General features: G+C 39.7%; 1 long non-coding RNA gene across 1 annotated transcript in view; it reads right to left on the bottom strand.

The window, feature by feature from the left end:
- The window catches only part of LOC129737166 (uncharacterized), a 102,630-nt gene extending 86,261 nt beyond the window's left edge, over nucleotides 1-16,369 (bottom strand). Inside the window, exon 1 of the long non-coding RNA XR_008734705.1 lies at nucleotides 16,121-16,369. This is a non-coding gene — a long non-coding RNA (uncharacterized LOC129737166). The remainder of the gene's footprint in view (nucleotides 1-16,120) is intronic.
- Between the last annotated feature and the right edge of the window lie 718 nt (nucleotides 16,370-17,087).

The raw sequence follows: 17,087 nt of genomic DNA on the forward strand, positions 1-17,087 counted from the left end.
CAAAATCCTTTAGATTTCATAAACAAAGTTCTGACATCGATGAAAGAAAAGTAATTATTACTATGACAAGTCCATTACTAAGACAGCTCAGTTAATGTCTAGCTCATAGGAATTCCACCCCCACTTTCTCACTCAGCCAGAAATTTAAAATGTGTTAATAAATCTGACTGAACCCCTTAAATAACTGATCGAGTCTTATAATTATAGAAGCTCTAATAACAGCACTACTGAAAATTATTACTACTTCTATACCCTTACAAGCATAAACCAATTTCAGTCACAGCATGAAGTACGTTTCAGGAATGTACTTTGTAATACATTTGTCAGTGTAACACTAAAGACTTGTGCAGCTCATCATATAAGCAAAAGCGTCTGAAGCAAAGGGTCCTGTCTGGTGACCTTGGTTATACACCAAGCCCCAAAAGCCCCAGGTACCTGCTGAGCAAAAGAAGAGCAGCAGCTTGGATTTAAAGCTCTTCTCCACAGAGTAAATTGTGTGGGAGTAGGGATCAGTTTACTGGAGCAGGACAGAAACGAAACCCAGCACACAGGCTCTCTGCAGAGTACTTGCATAATTTTGAGAAGCATTTTACTCTGCCCTGTGGGCAGACTGAATATTGGCCTGTGTAGCATCAATACAGCCCATGAATTTAATGATGCAGGCAGGAAATAGAGTGGTATTTGCCAATAGTTTTATACACCTCTGCTTTCTGTTGCTAAGCTGGGTGCAATCCTGGCCAAGAATTGCATCTGTCTGTTCTCGGAAATTGTCATATTTGTCCTTACAGAAGGGCAAAGACTTTCAGGAGTCCCTTTGAACGACTACATAGAGATCCAGAAATGGATTTCTGTCATACAAATACAATTTCACAATCCTCAAAACGCCTTCACAAGCATCTTATTACTCCAAGGACACCCACAAGCATCTCAGCTTTGGAAGAAAGATCTCTTTGGCCTGCAGCTGGTGAATAAAGCTGATCAAGTTTCAAAGCCCAGGCATTTTGCTACTCATGTCCCTCTCTGATCCCCTATGCAGTTTTACAGTATGCTTAATACAGAGGGACAGGATCAAACACCATGTGGGTATCAGTGGCTGTTTCAACTTTCTTGATACAACTCGAAGGAAAAGCTTCTTCTTCGCTTAGCCCATATTCCATTATACAATCACCTCCATAGTGCAGCCGTCACCTAAGGTGGGGGAAACCCATCTTCATTCCCTTCTCTGCCTGAGCAGACCCAAGTACGTTTCCTGGTGATATGGATTCTCCTCAGGAAGGTGGAGGCATTAAGTTGGGAGCCTCTCAATCAAAGCACTTGAGGACAAGCTTTGACCTTGGCAGGTGAACTCCCTTCAAGGTCCTTCGGGATCCCTCAGCAGAGAGCTGGACACACCAGTGCCCTGCTAGTTGGTCCTAAAGTTCTCAAAACTTTAATGGCAAACCAATGCCATCTGATTAGAGGAAGCTACAAATTTATCAAATTAAAAAATATTGATTCAGAAAGAAAAAGAAAAAATAATAATTTTAATAAAATCTTTTTCAGGAAAAAAGAATGATTGTGAAATGATGATCCCTCCTGTCAGAAAATAGGCAACACATATTAAAACACAGCTCCAAGGGCAAGTTATTTATATACAGAATTACCTGTAAAAGAACAATAATCTGAAGGACTTACACAGTTACACACAATGATTCAAAACTAATCAAAATTCCTATAAGACAAAGGCTTGGTGTTAGCTGCAGCATTTTAAGGTTGTTTGGTAGGGGGTTTTTTCTGATAGTAAACAGCAAAATGGAAGACAAACAACATCCTTTAGAAATAACAATAACAAAATTAATAAAGATCAGATTGAAGAAAAGAATAAACATATTATCATGTTTTCGTGTTTTAAAACTGACAGACCACTATAATGCCTTGCAACGTGATGGGTAATGATTTTAATGTGGTAGTAAGAAATGTAAAGCATCACATTTTCCCATGTGGTTTCCTAATTTTAGCTGAGTAGTATGATGATCAATATTGCACACAGTTAAATGATGAATTAGGTGAATTAAAATCAGTGCAGAGTTAAAGCAATCTTCCAAGATGAACTTACAACATCAGTAATAAAAGTATTTCAGATGAGCATAATAATATGTCAAGCTAAAATCATGAAAATAATGATCCTTTTTACAGAGGATAGAAATTCATTGTTCTTCTACAATAAGAGTACCAGTGTGACTTTTATATTGAATAGTTGTACTTTATTTACACAGATTATTTTCACACAATTAACTACTGCACAAAGAATTTCTTCCTTCTCTTGATATACAAGCCATTTAAATAATTATAAAGGGAAGTAGAAGGCTTGGAGCTTTCTTCAGTTCTTATAAATTAAAACCTTTATGCTGTGCTATACATACGTATGCACATCTGTTTATGTACAGCCACACTCCCAGCAGAAAAATAACATTTAAATAATTCGACTACTTCAATATTGCAGTTATGTTTTCACATTGCGTATTCATTATTATTTGGTACATGATCCCAAGCAACCATCTATTTCTGTGACAAAAATATGGACATCCACAAATAGTTAAACAGATAGAACTAGCTTATTGCTAGCAGTTGCAAGACTAGCAGTACCTTTTGTGAAAGCAGATAACGTTATGAGTTTCTTTTTAGTTTGAAACAATGTTGTTGTTTCTAAAATTGAAGATTTCTATATATTCTTAGATTTTTATATATATAATCTGGCTAAACAAGTTCAGTAAAAGTAGAAAATGGAGGAATCAGGAAATCTGCGTTATTTTTTAAAAGCTGATAAATCTTTCCTCTCCAACAAAAAATGTTAGAAGTTTTATGAGGTTTTCTTAGCCTTTTGTGCTCAAAAGTAAGTCTTATTTCCAAAAAAACAAATTTTATTTTTGTCTTAATTTTTTTTTTCCCCTAAAAGTTAGAAACCAGTTTAACCCTTCATCATAACTGCTCCAGTAGAACAACTCCGTGATGGAGGTTCTCCTGTTAGCTGCTATCATTCTTCAGTGTTGTAAGAAAAGGTATTTTTCCACCACAGTCAGGAAGTTCAGGCTTCCAGCAAGCAGCACTCCAAGGACCAGGATCTGGATGCAGCTCTTTAACCTCTGCTCCACACCACCTCATTCCCACATGACACCTTCATGCTTTCTCCCACAACCTGTCCATTTCACAGGACCTTCATATACCGTTCCCTTCTTCAAAGATACAAATGTGTTGCAATTCCAGAGAAATTCAGAATGGATACAGCCCAAAGAAAGACTATCTACTTTCTGGCTGGTAGAACACCTTCTCAATTTATTTCTGATGGGGTTTTATACTAATCAAGGTTCTTATAAAGCAAGATTCTCTATCACATATACAACTAATAAAAATTTCCATTAAAGTTATGAAGGTTTCAAAGTACTCAGAAGTTAGAAAATGCCTAAATTAGCGTTCACTTTGCAGCCAGAGTTTACACTGCACTTACATATGCACCACAAAACAATCCTTTCCCACCGGCTGTGAGCCAAATAACATATCATTCCCCAGAACCATATCCACAGATAGCTGAACTGCTTGAATTGTTCCCAAAAAGACTCCCTTCAGGAAGACATCCAACATGACTTTTCCAAGCAAAAGGTTAATGTTTCAAACTTCAGCAAAAGCAACCAGTGTTCTCATGCAGTCTCACAGATGGTCCCATAGACAAGGCTGCTACTTCTTTGCAAACATGTATATAGACAACAAACATCCTTCTTGAGAATTCAGGGATACAGAATTCATCAGAAGAGAAAAGGGTCCAGCTGTTGCCCAACTCACCCATCCTCTCCTGCCATACAAGCAGGAAAGGGATTATGAACATTACACTTGGACCGCAAAGTTATTTCAGGAATGAGATCACATTGCATGAACCTGATCCATGCAGCTGCTCATGACACCACTTTGAATGACTGTTACCCTACCTGCCCATTCGGAGATCTGACTCAGACACTACGAATGCCCATTCAGTTGTGCCAACCTGTCCTGCTGTGTCCTGTTTCCCACCTGATCTCAGAACAGAATGCATGTATCTGCACAGCAAGCCTGGCTGCCACTATTTTATAACCTGTATTTCTGCTTGCTCTTTCCTTCCAGGTCGAGCATTCAACATTTTACTACTTTTCATATTTATAGCAAACTAATAACCAAAGACAGGCAGGTTTCTTCAGCCATTTAATCTAGGAACATGACCTAAATTCCTGCCCCACGTAACACAGCCTAACAAGAGGTCTATATTAGATTACATGAAAAGGACTTGCAAGCAAATCTTATCTCTCTTGCAATTATTAAATATACTACTAAGTAATATGATTGTGTATCATTTGTATGACATGACTTTGATGTGTGATTACATATAACTCCAGCTTTTTAATTCCACTAGAATATAGAACCAAATTGGCCAATTTCACTGTATACTTCTTTCTTTCATGTTCATTTGAACCATGTGCATTTATTATGAGCCAATTTCCTGAATGAATGCAAGGCCATCTCTTGGATTCCATTACAACATGCGTGCCTGCTTTGCAAAGCTTCACACTGTACTGACACTGTTTCTGATATTCCTGCAACATTATTGGAATTTAGATAAGGTATCACTCCACTGCACACTAAAACATGAAGTGTTTGCATATCCTTAATTTTTTTGGGGTGGTTTTCTTTTTCTATTAGATGCTTTCTATTTCCATCACTGTGAGAACAGAACCAAATCCAAGACTGAAATCTTTCTGCAGATTTAATCACACTTCCCTTGTTTTGACTGCAATTTAAAAGCATATTAATACCTATCTACATACCTATCTTTATTGTACCAGCTCAAATTAAGTGATTTCTTGCCTTCAACAAATTATTTCAAAGCAGATAAAAAAAGTGTAAGTCAATGCTTTAGAAAGCACAGCTGTGGCTGATGTGTATGTACACTGCTGGCAAGTCAGACAGCATTTTGCTAATGACATCCAGATAAGGGATTCTCTTTTAGCACCGTATAGTTTTCACTATTTGGACTCTGAACTTTTACAGACTGCTGTTACACAAACTGGGCTCTCCCTCCCAAGAAACCACAGCTTAAGGAATGGAGATACAGGTCTAAAATATATTCAACAGTTTTACCTTCAAGGCACAAACGTTACTCTACTCCCCATGCGTGCTTGCTGTGTAGCACACAATTGCCACAGCTTGTGACAGTAAGGAGACGGCTAGCTTACTTTGATGGAAATTGGATGTCAAAAGAGTTATCTCACCTTTGGAGCCTTAAAAATACAGTCCTCCATTCTCTGAGGGCTTTCGCATTTCAGCTATAAAAGCTCATTGGGCTTTTTGTGACTGAGTTTGAATCATATGTAAAAAATGAAAAACACGTGAGCCTCTTTGTCTATTTTTACTGCTGTACCATTAAACATCTGTAGATTGTCCTAAGTGGGTTTACTGATATATGATTGAAACCTTATCTTCTCACCAAGAATCATGACATTAAGCTGAGATGATCATCATTAAAAATTATCTCCATGGCTTCAGTGCCCAAATATATTCCTGAGCATTCAAGAGAATCAAAAATCCTGTTCCTTTGCACAATTAAAAAAAAAAAAAAAAGGGGGAAGAAAAAAAAAAGGGGGGGAAGGGGGGAGTGGAAAAAAACAAAACCATGGTAGCAACACAAGGGACAGTACTTGAATTTCCATACCAAATAAGTGGAAAAATAAAATAAACTTTCTTCCAGCCATCTTCGACTCCTGAATTGTAATGGGAATTCGGACTTCACATAAATCTTTATCACATCTTTCAGGTTATTTCAAGAAACTTTTTTCTATATAATTCTATATAAAATATAATACAAGTAAATGAGAACTAGGTGTTAGTAAAATGAAATCATTCAAAGGAATTCTCACTAGTACCTAGTGTCTTCTGAACTCTGTCTCATTCTACTTCTACCGAGAATCCCATAAGGAAAAAATGTGGGTAGTTAGGGAACATCCTGCACTTGGCATTTTACCCTGAGAGCTACACTGCTGCAATGAACAAGTTCTATAACCACTAAAACCAGTAATAAATAGAAGGTTTTCAGCTTCCAGTGAACACAGACACTTATGTACTACTCAATTGCGACTGATTAATTTATGCTCATTACTAATATTTCAAAAATAACCAAAGTTTGGTTTTCAATAAAAACGTTAACTTTCATTATATTTCAAATTCTGTTAGGCTGCCCAAAAAAATCCTCGTTCTGCCTTGATTTTTCTAACCAGTCTGCAATCCCAGCTTTTCCATTCTGCTTAGAGTGCCATGAAACTTTTAACTGGAATAATTAAAGTCCGTTATGTTTATCACACAAAGAGTTTTGAATAAATTGGAAAGATATGCAGTCTGGAGAAATGGAGCTGGCTGGAAGCTTTGCATGTTGGCATAACAACATCTAGTTTTGACACTAGAGAAGGCATCTGTGTTTCTCTGTTGTGTGAAAGATAATACAGCCTTCTGATGGGCTAATTTATAGCCTTGGGATATTTTTAAAGAACCAAGTAGCTATTTTTATGTTTTGTCGTGTCTCAAGAAGACATTTGTCAGGTTAGCCCTTTAATGCATCAGGAATTTTGTTTACATATTAATAAGTTTAGAGTAACTGCAAAGATTTTGATAAACATTTGTCAAGTGTCTGTGGCTATAGGGAATTTTAAAATATAAACATTACATAAATATAAATAAATTAAGTTTTATCCAGTCAGACAAACTGGGCAGAGTCAAACAAAAAGGGCAGAGCTTCAAACTGCAAATGTACAATTTAATGGCACACAAAGGAAAAACCAGAAAAGCATGGAGCCTGTGCACTGTGGCAACATTTTTTCCTGAAACCCCCTTATCATTTCAGTACAGTTTGTTAAAAGGAGGCATATTGCCTCACGTATGTTGCCTCACACACAGTTATTAGCTGACAGTGAACAAGTTTTGCACAAAATAATATACCTGGAGGGGTAGGGGGGAATTTACTTGTTCATCTTCCATAGCTGGAATAGATTCCCAACTAGCAAAAATGAGGGTCTCTTGGGCAAGAAGAATTAACCTGAACACTCCTTTCCTCTTTATGGTAGAATTTGAACATACTGTTTTCAGCATAAAAGGCATTACTGAGTGCCATTGTTTTAATCCTACTCACACATCTATTTTTATCTTAGGTGGGCTGTGTGTTTGTGGACTGTCACGTTTACTTGAGGCATTAGGGTAGGACTAGAGGACACACTGCACTCATGAAAAACTGCAACATGAATCACCACTGCTTAGTAGCCGTGGAATCATCCACCGCAGCTCACAGTACGTATAACTCATCTCCAAATCAGAACAAGCCACTCTAAACTGGCAGAAGAGTTTATGGCCATTTGAAAAGACATTGGAGAACCAAAATCTAGAGAGTGACCACTATAATTTCTTATTTTCTTTGCAAGCAGTACAAAACATTTGTTAATACTGGAGGGTGTGTGTGTGGGTGTGGGTGTGGGTGTGGGTGTGTGTGCGAGAACTGGCAAGCACAGTGCATAAAAGTCATTAAATCAGCACAGTTCTAGGTTCCCCTCATGTTCTTGCTGTTGTTCCTTGCAGAGAAAGATGGTAAGACGCAGCAAAGCTGGTTGATTCCCTTGGCCAAGCAGACCCTCCTAGTGAGACGATGGGCACTGCAGACATTGTTCATGTCCCCCCAGCACAGTCAATTCTGTTCAGCACGTGCCCTCCAATCAGAAATTTTCTCAAAAAGGTGACAGTTACACCACCTGTCCTTATACTTGATTTGCACAGCAGACAGGCTGAGAGGATGGCGACTGTGGATCTGCAGTATGAAGAGCACAGTGTATTGCACTATACTTAGTCCTCTGCCACATTTACTGATAGGACTTCTCACTTTGTTTATTCTGTTGGAACTCAATATTTTTGCATCACTTCTTATTCTGAAAGATATTGTACATTGATTTTGCTGATAACTACTTATGAACAAAACAGTGGAGGAGATGAGCATTTTGCAGTCCTGAAGATAAGCAGCAGAGATGGACAGCTGAGGGAAAGAACTATGATATAAAAGCATACCAGAATTGTAACAGTGTAAGATCTCATTACATCTACCATGAATCCCCACCAACAACATAGAAAATACAAAGCAATTAGAAAGGGGAAGAAAAAGGCAGAAAAACTAGAGGAAAAAATGAAAAATAAACATTACAAGAGAGTTTGGCAATAAGAATGCTGATTAAAGTGCCGGGGTACCTTACCCTCTCTCAATTGGTTTGTTTTCCTAAGTTTTTTCTGTAGTAGGCTAGGACTACACGTTAGGTTGTTTTTCCATGTGTGTAAAAATAATTCATTCAGTCTCAATGTGGACACTGTTTAAATTTAATAAATCTGAATCTGAAGGGCCACTGTTACTATATTGGGATTTATAGAACCCAGACCTGGGGTCTTCTCAGCAGAGTCCCACTTTCACACCAAATGAAATGAAAAAGTTTCTCCCATATTCATAGCAGAACATAACAACAGAAATACCAGCAAAATAAATCACCTAGCCCTGCTTTCGTCTTCCAATTCACAAAAGTAGCAATACTGCTTGCCACAGAAAATGCTAACGTCCCTTGAACTTCTTTGGACTTCTTACTCCTCTGTCCTCACCTCCTTCTGAGACTGCTACACACTAGGTGCACCCCTTGACACAGAATCACTGACAACATTGCAAGTTGATTTTATTAAGTCAGCCAGGGCAGGAAACTCAAGTGTCTCAAGCAAACAAGGAATCCCTGTTCTGTTCCTGAGCGCTGTACCCGCCTTCCACACAGGCTTGTTCGAGAGATTTCCTTGCTCTGACTACACATCGTCAGTAAGGCCTGAGGTAAGTGGGAAAATTTATAATTAGTTATTGCTCAGGTGACCTCAATCTCCTTGAGGAATAAAGGTCCCAGGAACAGTGCCTTATTAGAGCTGCCCTCTGGGTAGCATGTTCTCACAGAACTGTATTTCAGGTGAAATGTTTTAATACTAAAAATATAATCTACTGCGGGATTGATTATTTTTTTTTTTACCTTTTACACAATGAAAAGAATCCATATTCATTTCACCATCCCAACTTCAGATCAACCTTTCTTGTACTGGCCAGAATAGAAATAACAGATTTCATCTACCCCAGAGATTCCCAGTGGATTTGCTGGTTCTGGAGGCTTGCAGGGCTTTCGGCCACTCCACCCAGCCTCCTTGGGGACGCCTGCACGTCACAAGCAGCTGGGCTCAGCAATGTCCCCACCGCCCCAGGGCTTCCACGGGTCAGCTGCTGCCACTGCTGAAGCATCACCTCCAAACCACAGAAGCGTCACCCAGAAGAACACGGGGTGTGTTGACAAGTGGGATTTATCCGGGGTCTTTCTGGAGCATCCTGCAGCATAAAACAGATGGGGAAACATTGCGGCATTGTCTTGTCTCCTGGCAAGAGCACGATTGCGAGTGACTCCTCTGGCTGGAATTCCACTGGCATGTGTATGACACTATCATTTAACCCACTTCATACACTTTTCCTTGTCTCCAGCCAAGTTTATTCTTTGTTTGGAGATATGGATTAAGATATGGAGATATGGACTAAGCTTACCCATTCAGGTCATGGCACTGGTCTCTGTCAAAAGCTATTTTGAAATCCAAGGCTACATCTGTAACTTCTCCCATCTGTTCTTTGCATAATTTCTCTGAAAATAAGTATACCAGACAACATCTCACTTGAGATTTTTACCTTTTATGAAGTTATATTGGCTTGGTTTTGTCATCCAGGATTTTTCCAGATGTTCTGTGATCTCACTTATAATTAACATATCCAGCACACTAGCACTGAGACCAGACTCACACACGTACTTACAATAGTCTAACATCATTCTTGAATTAATTTTATTTACATCTCCCAAGCTTTTTCGATGGAAGAAAATAAAAAATACATGCAAGTAACAACTCTGAATATCATCAGCAATTCCTCATAATCTATTTTGTATTACTGCTTTATTATATTTCAGTGCTGAACATTCACACTGCAAAATGATTGTAATTCTGTATTTCTATGGAAAACATGCGGTGCACAGATGCGTACACCCTGGCCCCTGTTATTCACTTCACAGCTCTGAAATTAAAGTGGCATTTCAAATTTTCTTAGCTGAGAAAGCAAAATGAATGAAGCAAAATGTGGCAGCATGTATGACCATACAACACTAATTACTACACTGCAAGGAGCCACCAGCACTCACATATAAACTTAACAAGGCTTTGACTCAGAATGGGGTTTTTTGATGTTTTTGTTTGGGTTTTTTTAGCACATTACCACCCTAAACTCTATCCACTTTCATGAACTGCTGACATTTTAGTGCAAGCAGGACTACACACAGCACAAACCACTGACCAAAGATGAACGTATAGTTTATTGACGTAGTAGGTGATATTCCATTTTTGGGATATCAGTATTGCAATAATTCATTTGAGCCTTTTTTTTCCCCCTTTATCGAAATATCATATTTTTAAATTAGTTACAGTGAGTTGGATAATTATTAATAAAGAAGAGGTACGCAAGTTGGAAGAATCATCCCGGCTCTATTACAGCAAAAAGCATAGTTTCTGATTGATGACCTGAAGTGCTTTAAAAAGGAAAGTAACTTTTTCTATATGAATGATGCTAACTTTCACTTGGCAATTGCTTTTCCTTTGTTTGAAAACAGAAATATTTGAAATAGTTTGCAAAAGTTTAGAGGAGAAACCTGGTTCTATATGCATTTGCAAATCATCCAGTGCATTCCTTGCACATCACTGAGAGCATATAAACTATTTCTTAGGCAATAAACTATTTCCCAAGAAGACACTCAAGTGAGCAGAAATATACCATGGTGAAATGTGAACAGTTATTTGGGAGTGAAATGAAGCAGTGAGTTATATTTCGTGGGATTAACTCGTGTCAAGTTGTGAGTTATTTGGTAGAAGGAAGTAATTTAAAAATATATCAGTATTCCTTCAAGTACTGAATTATTTACTCTAGCTCTGTCAAATCTTCTAGAACTGAAAACTGTTCCATCAAAGGCAATGTGTCTGCCAGTGAATTCAAGAGGAACAGGCTGCAGCAAGCATACCAAATAAAATGCAATATTAAACACTGCAAATACTTTAAAAATCATTTTACTGGTTCTGTCATACTGAACCAACAAAACACCACAGCAACAATTATAGTCTCCCACTAAAGTGGATTAACGATTTCTTGGGAGAGGAGATTACTGAAAAGATAAGTACAATGACTGACATTTCTGTATAAAAATGTATACATTTCCCAAGAATCCTTGCCATTTGTGCAACACGAGCCCTTGCATGACGGTTACATAAAAGCAGGAGGCGGAAGATCACTGAAGTGGTAAGTTGTGATTTATATCATCAGATTGAGGCACCTTAGACTTCTTAACTAAAGTGGCAGAGGAATTTTTTTGTGGTTATTTTCTAAAGCTCTCAGTAAGAAGAAAATGTGGAGGTTTTTATTCCAGCATTTTCCCCAAAAAAAATTTTTACTGTTGCCCTTCCCTGCACTATTAGTCTGTGAGTTTCTGATTCTATGGACTGTAGCACAGCAGTAAAAATTATCTCCTGGTTAAATGTATTCACAGAGAATTATATAACAAGTTAGTACATTTGGAAGAGAAAAATCTGAATGAGATATTTTATTTTATGTGACATAAAATTTTATACTACCATCACATTCCCTTAAAAATCATCACTTTCTCTTCTAGAAAATGATGTAAAACCATAAAGGAGCAATTTTAATGTCCTCTGTTAAATTTTAAGAGCCAGGATGTGCCATCAAAGAGAGTATCTGTTTTGTATTGCTTAAAGCTGAAATTAAAGAGTATCACTGCTGCTCTCCCACAGTATCGGGCAACATGAGCTGGAAGAGGGGTAATTACAAGAACTTCAGATATCAGTAGCGTTCACCAAAGATTTTGTCAGAAGGCACAAGTCTGTTGACAGAGTAAGCCCAGAGATACTGTTTCATCAGCCACAAATGCTGATACACAAAGATGAGAGAATCAATTGCACTGATGATAAGCCTGACTTGGGACACATGGCTGAGAAATTGTGCAAGAAACATGAAATAATTGAGGTTGGAAGTGATCCTGGAGGTCATGTCCAACGACCTGTTCAGAACTAGACAAGATTTGAAGGTGGGTATCACCTTAGGCTTTTGGAACTTGATGGTACAGCTTCCTGGAGTCTGTCACCATGGAGATCATAGAATCATTTAAGTTGGAAAACATATCGTCAAGTCCAACCATTAATCCAGGACTGCCAAGTGCCATCACTAAACTATGTCCTTAAGCACCATGTATACATGTTTTTAAAATACCTCCAGGAATGGTGATTCCACCATCTCCCTGGACAGCCTGTTCCAATGCTTCACCATCTTCCCAGTGGAAAACATTTTCCTAGTATCCAATCTAAACCTCTCCTGGCATAACTTGAGCCCATTTCCTCTTATACTGTGGCTAGTTATCTGGTAGAAGAGACCTACCCCCACCTGCCTACAGCTTCCTTTCAGGGAGCTGTAAAGAGTGATAAGATTCCCCCTGAGCCTCCTCCACTTGAGACTAAACAACCCCAGTTCCATCAGTTGCTCCTCACAAGACTTGTGCTTTAGATCCTTCACCAGCTTCATTGCCCTTCTCTGGACACACTCCAGCACCTCAGTGTCCCTCTTACAGTGAGGGGCCCAAAACTGAAAACAGGATTCAAAGTGCAGCCTCACCAGTGCCAAGTACAAGGGGACAATCACTGCCCTTGTCCTGCTGGTCACGCTGTTTCAGATACAAGCCAGGATGCTGTTGGCTGCCTTGGCCACCTGGGCACACTGCTGGCTCATGTTCAGTCAGCTGTCAACCAACACTCCCATTACATCTTTTTCCACCCACTCTTCACCAGGCCTGTAGCGTTGCAAAATAGGGTTGCTGTGACCCAAGTGCAGGACTCAGCACTTCTCCTCGAACCTCATACAGTTGGCCTTGGCCCATCAGTCCAGTCTGCCCAGATCCCTCTGCAGAACCTTTCTGCCCTTAAGTGGATAAACATACCTGCCCAACTTGGTGTCATCTGCAAACTTACTGAGGGTGCACTCAATCCCTTCGCCCAGACCATCAGTAAAGACATTAAACTGGACTGGCCCCAACACTGGGCCCTGGGGAACACCACTTGTGACCAGTCACCAGCTGGATGTAACTCCACTCACCACCACTCTTTGGGCTCAGCCACCCAGCCAGATTTTTACCCAGTATAGAGTACACCCATCCAAGCCATGAGCAGCCAGTTTCCTCACAAGAATGCTGTGGGGGAAGATGTTAAAGGCTTTACTAAGGTCCAGGTAGACAACATCTGGTTGTATACCACCACCCCGCCGCCTGGACTGTGGAGACTTCATTCTGCTCCTCCTTATCCCTGTCTCCCAGCTCAGGGGGCTGAGTACCCTGAGGGTAACTGGCCTTGCTATTAGACTGAGGCAAAGAAAGTATTAAGTACCTCGGCCTTTTCCTCAGCCTTTGTGGCAATGTTCCCTGTTGCATCCAATAAAGGATGAAGATTATCCTTGGTACACCTTTTGTTTCTAATGTATTTGAAAAAACATTTTTTTTTATCTTTTACAGTAGTGGCCAGCCTGAGTTCTAGCTGGGCTTTCACCTCTCTGATCTTCGCCCTACATAACCTTGTGACATCTTTATAGTCCTCCAGAGCTGCCTGCTCCTTCTTCCAAAGGTGGTAAACTCCTTTTTGCCACGTTCCAGCCAAAGCTCTCTGTTTGGCCAGGCTGGTCTTCTCCCCCACCAGCTCATCTTTTGGCGCATGGTGACAGCCTCCCCCTGCACCTTTCAGACTTCCTTTCTGAAGAAATGTCCCGCCTTCCTGGACCCTTGGCCCTTCAGAACTGCCTCCCAAGGGACTCTGTCAACCAGGTGCTTCAACAGGTCAAAGGCTGCCCTCCAGAAGTCCAAGGCAGCTGTTCTGCTGACCCCCTCTTCTTCTCTGAGAATCAAAAACTCTAACATCTCATGATCACTCTGCCTAAGACATCCTCCGGCCACCACATCACCCACCAGTCCTTCCCTGTTTGTAAACAGCAAAACCAGAAATCTTGCCCACCACAAAGGGGCTGATAACAGCCAAGGGCTTTAGATATTGTCACCACTGCACTGGAAAAGTACCAGAGAAAGGAAAGGGAAAACAACGGAGAGGGTCACATCACCCACATACCAGACGAATGCATCAAATTCAAAGCCTCATGCTCACAAAGGGACTTGGTTGTCATGAGTTAAGCAATAATTGGTCCTCAGGGCTCAGCAGTTTTCTGTTGAGGGGTGAACACTCCAAACACATGTTGCAGAGTCATGGTCCTTCCCTGCTGGGGGGTCAGTCACGCTGGTTTTTGCAAACCAGAATATCTTCAACATAGTCAATGGATGTCAAATTACTGTTTTAGGAAGCAGGGGGTTAATTGCTTCAAGCTATCATGGATTAAAATTCTATCTCCTTCATCTCCTTCTTCATAACTGTGTTATGTAGACCAGAAGGAGCTGCAGATAGCATGATAGTGTTTTAGGCATCTGGAGAGTTTAATGGATGAAGATTAAGGCACCTTAGAAATTACCAGAAGTCACTGCTTGTGAGGGATTATAAAAAAAAAATAATCTGAATCCTGAAATGTAATTTAGACTTTATCACTTGTCCAAGTGGCATTGCAAAAGTTTCACTCTAGGCTACCAGGGTGCTTTGGCATGGACTGTTTTAAGTTTTCCTGCTACAGCCCTCACTTCCACACAGCTCTGCCTCCAGTGTGTCTGAAGCAAAAATAGGGCTGAAACATGCAATCCAATGAAGAAATTGCTTCAGACTACAAATATCTAAATTTATAACTGATAAGTGCTATGTAAAGTATTTTTCTTCAGCTGGCTTCAGATGAAAGCAAATACACATACACAAACTTTTGCTGGGAATGGTAGCTACTTGGTAGCAATGTTTTACTGAGAACAATTTTTTTCCTCAAGTATTCTAACTTGTCAACCTCCTCCTGGCAGTAGATTTAAAAAAAAAAAAATTACATGGATTTATCTTTGCAAACTCCTGTAGAAGTATTTATTTTGCAACCATGGTGCTGAAATTAAACAGATAGATAGATAGATGTTTATATTCCTGCAGCCACAGGACTATTTTTTAAAGACTCCATGAATATGTTGCTAAGAAACGAAGTCTTTAGTATATCTATGTCACTCTTTAACTTATACTAATTATAAACAATTTTTTTTAAATTGCATCTGAAATTATATTTTTAATATTTAGTCATTTTCCAATCACTATAGATGTCATCTTCTTTACAGGAGGCAGTAGAAAAAAAAGGAAAAGTGAGATAAATAGGTTTGTTCTTAAAGTATCATTTGGAGGTGCTGAAATGTTCACAGGAAGCTTTTTTCCCCACAGAAGGAGAGCCAGATGTATTACAGCAAACAGTTGTCATTGACTAGCTGTCTGGTATTTTTGTGTTATTAATTCCTCCTGTAACTTGCAAATTTTCAGGATCTCTGAACAAATCTCTAGGTTTCCACCAATAGATATATTCCTCAACTGCACTGCCTCCTCCTTCTAAATATGTCACCTCTGAAAAGTAATCAGACTACTACGTTTCTCATTTCTCTAGAGCTGGGTGGGACTTTTTCCTATGGTATTTCTCTAAAAAGAAGTCGACAGTTAGATGGAAAAAGGAAGACCTTTCTTTTGGTACTGGCAGGAGCATGGAGAACAGTCGGAAATCCTCATAGACGCCTGTGTTCTGCTGTGCTGCTAGGGCTGGATGCTTTCTGCACACTGCCTCGCTCAGATCTCGGAAGGGGAAGCCTGCTCATCAGAACTTGTACTCAGCTGTAGCATTTCAGGTCACTTGAGCCAGAAACTGTGGGTCACAGATGTATCTATCTGCATAACAGCAGAGCATGAGCTACATGTGTCAGACTGCAAATCTGTTTTGATTTGTCAGACACTATTGAAGTGAAAACAAGAAAAAGTATGGATTACTACTTACCAGAGAAGAACAGATGACAGAGAAAAACCTGCAACAGCCACTGCCTTTTTCAGCCTTCACCAAAAAAGCCTGTGACCTAATAAATTTAAATAACTGGGAAAGCTTGGAAAATCCTGAAAAAAGTATGAGTTAATGAATTTGTGAGGTACACTTCAGAATCCTGTAACAAGAAGCAAGTCTGGGTCCTGCTCACGAGCCTGATCTCCTCCCGCCAAGGGCATGGGTTCAAAAAACAGCTGAATAAAATTAATAGTTCCTGTGTGAGGGAGGTCTCATTGCCCTTCCCTCTGCTGATGCACTTCCCCTGATGCTCCCTTTGCTTCATCCTTGCAAAATTTCTGGCACTGCAACATAATTTGTTGCATTATGCCTGTAAACAGCCACTCCCTTTTTCACTGCAATTTTTTTTTTTTTTCGCAAGTTCAGACAACTCACAATGCATTCAAATGCCAAAACCAGTGCAAAGGAAGCAGGAAGACCACATGGACAAACACGTCATCCTCCCAGCTGTGGTTCAGCGAGCTTGCTTCAAAAGCACCCCAGCAGCCGATGTAACAGCAGCTGGCAAACACTTTGGTACAGAGGGGATCATTTGCTTGACAGTCTGAATTGTATTTACAACAGAAAAAGGTCTCCTTCCAAAGCATTCAACAGGATGTACTAATGGTCACAAGAAAGTGAGCTGTGATAGTGGTTGTTCCATGTAAAGAATCAAATACGGTATTTTTCCCCTTCTTTGCCCAGCTCCAGCGTCTGAGACAAGCAGCTGCGAGACACACAATACCTGTCACCACCGCTTCCCACATTGCTGCATCCACTGGTAAGGAGCAACCTACCTTTCAGAAGTCATTTATATGAGAATAAAAAGCATGTTTTTACTGAACCAATCAACACAGCACTAAATATTTTCTATCTGAGAAACACACCTGATACTATCTGATGGCCAATACATACTGGAACTCATAAC

The sequence above is a fragment of the Falco cherrug genome, chromosome 12 (assembly GCF_023634085.1).
Source record: "Falco cherrug isolate bFalChe1 chromosome 12, bFalChe1.pri, whole genome shotgun sequence".
Lineage (NCBI taxonomy): Eukaryota > Metazoa > Chordata > Aves > Falconiformes > Falconidae > Falco > Falco cherrug.